We start from the raw sequence: 2830 nt of genomic DNA, 5'->3' as shown, positions 1-2830 counted from the left end.
GGCTCACTCCCCACAGGCCAGCCCAGGCCACAGGGAAAGGAGGTACAGGAAGGTGGGTGTGCCCACCTTTCACAGCAGGTAAGTGGAGGAAGTGGCTTCAAGCCCTACACACAATGAAACCGTGTGTGCAGTTGACAAAGTCACACTGTCTTGTAACCACCACTGTGTCAACATATATAGTCAAGTGACAGGCGTCAAGACCACTCAAGGGGAAAGGTGCAGGGAGCACATGGTGCTGGGAAAACAGGACATCCCCTTGCAAAAGAATGGACCCTTACCTCACCATATACAGAATGAGCTCAAAATGGATCGAAGCCCTAAATATAAGAGCAAACCCTGTAAAACTCTCAGAAGACTAGAGCACAAACTTTATGACACCAGACTGGCAATGACTTGGCTATGTCACCAAGGCCTGGATGATAAAAGAAAAAATGGACCAATTGAAAATTTTAAAAATGTTGTGCATCAGACACTATCACTAGAGTATAAAGGCAATCGACAAAATAGGGTGAAATATTTGTAAATCATACATCTAAATATATAGAGAACTCTTTAAAACTCAACAACAACAATCCCCCCTCCCCCAACCTGATTCAAAAATGGGCAAAGGACTTGAATAGACAAATGGTCAGTAACCCATGAAAAGATGCTCAACATCACTAAACATCAGGGAAATGAACATCAAAGCTACAGTGAGATGCCATCTCACACCTATTAGGATGGCTCCTGCCAGAAAAACATAACAGGTGTTGGTGAGGATGTGGCAAAACAGGTGCACTGTTGGCAGGAATGTAAAATGGGGCAGCCACTATGGAAAACAGTACGGTGGTCCCTCAAAAAATTAAAATGGAATTACCCTATGGTTCAGCAACATCACTTCTAGATAGATACCTAAAAGAGTTGAAAGCAGGGTCTTGGACCCACTGTTTGGGAGAACATATTTGGCAATGATGCATCTGATAAAGGGTTAATATCCAGAATATATAAGGAACTCATACAACATAACAAAAGGAAGACAATCCAATTAAAAAATGGACAAAGGACCTAAATAGACACTTTTCCAATGTGAATATATAGGTGGCTGAGAGATATAAAACATGCTCAAAGGCACTGATCATTGGAGAGATACAAATTAAAACAACGAGGTATCGCCTCACACCTGTCAGAATGGCTACCATCAACAAATCAAAAATGACATGAGCTAGAGAGGGTGTGGAGAAAAGGGAACCCTCTTACACTGCTGGTGGGAATGCAGACTGATGCAGCCACTGTGGAGAACAGTATGGAGTTTCCTCAAAAAATTAAATATGGCCGAAACCGGTTTGGCTCAGTGGATAGAGCGTCAGCCTGCGGACTTAAAGGTCCCAGGTTTGATTCCGGTCAGGGGCATGTACCTGGGTTGCAGGCACATCCCCAGTAGGAGATGTGCAGGAGGCAGCTGATCGATCTCTCTCATCGATGTTTCTGGCTCTCTATCTCTCTCCCTTCCTCACTGTAAAAAAATCAATAAAATATATTAAAAAAATTAAATATGGAACTGCCATTTGACCCAGTGATCCCACTGCTGGGATTACATCCTAAGAAACCCGAAACACCAATCAGAAAGGATGTATGCACCCCTATGTTCATAGCAGCACAATTTACAATAGCTAAGATCTGGAAACAGCCCAAGTGCCCATCAGTAGATGAGTGGATAAAAAGCTGTGGTACAGTTATACCATGGAATACTATGCAGCAGCAACAAAGAAGGATCTCTTACCCTTTGAGACAGCATGGAGGGACCTGGAGAGTATCACGCTGAGTGAAGTAAGTCAGTCAGAGAAAGACAAGCATCACATGATGTCACTCCTGTGGAATCTGAGTAACAAAATAAGCTGATGAACGGAGTGGATCCAGGGACATGGAAGCAGGGAGCAGAGTGCGGAATCTCAGAGGGAAGGCGGGGGAGGGATAGTGGAAGGGAGGTAATCCCCAAAGACCTTGTGTGCGAATATGCATGGCCCATGGACGCAAACAGTGGGGTGGTGAGGGTCTTGGGCCGGGGTGGGCTGGAGGGAGTCGATGGGGGGAGAGGGGGACATATGTAATACTTACAACAATAAAGATGCAAAAGAAAAAAGAAAGCAGGGTCTCGGAGAGATATGCACAGCCGTGTCCCCAACATTATTCACAGTAGCTGAAATGTGGATCCCATCGATGGAAGGAAATGGATGAACAAAGAGTTACTCAGCTGTAGAAAGGAAACCCTGACACCTGCTACAGCGTGGATTGGCTGAGGACACTGCTCAGTGACATAAACCAGCCACTAAGCAGTGGTTCTCCACCTTCTGGCCCTTTAAATACAGTTCCTCATGCTGTGACCCAACCATAAAATTATTTTCGTTGCTACTTCATAACTGTAATGTTGCTACTGTTAAGAATCGTCATGTAAATATCTGATATGCAGGATGGTCTTTGGCGACCCCTGTGAAAGGGTCGTTCGATTGCCAAAGGAGTCGCGACCCACAGGCTGAGAACCGCTGCACTACATAAACACTGCATGTGGGTTTTATCGACGAGTATTTACCATACTAGACATTTAAATGAAATAAAAGTATTAACTAGTTAAAAATAACAAGCCCATTACTTATGAACATAAATTATATTTTCAAGCCCCAACTGGTTTGGCTCAGTGGATAGAGCGTCGGCCTGCAGACTCAAGGGTCCCAGGTTCGATTCCGGTCAAGGGCATGTACCTTGGTTGCAGGCACATCCCCAGTAGGGGGTGTGCAGGAGGCACCTGATCGATGTTTCTCTCTCATCGATGTTTCTAACTATCCCTCTCCCTTCC

The sequence above is a fragment of the Myotis davidii genome, unplaced genomic scaffold (assembly GCF_000327345.1).
Source record: "Myotis davidii unplaced genomic scaffold, ASM32734v1 scaffold244, whole genome shotgun sequence".
In the NCBI taxonomy this organism is placed as follows: Eukaryota; Metazoa; Chordata; class Mammalia; order Chiroptera; family Vespertilionidae; genus Myotis; species Myotis davidii.
Note: the sequence above shows the minus strand (reverse complement) of the source record.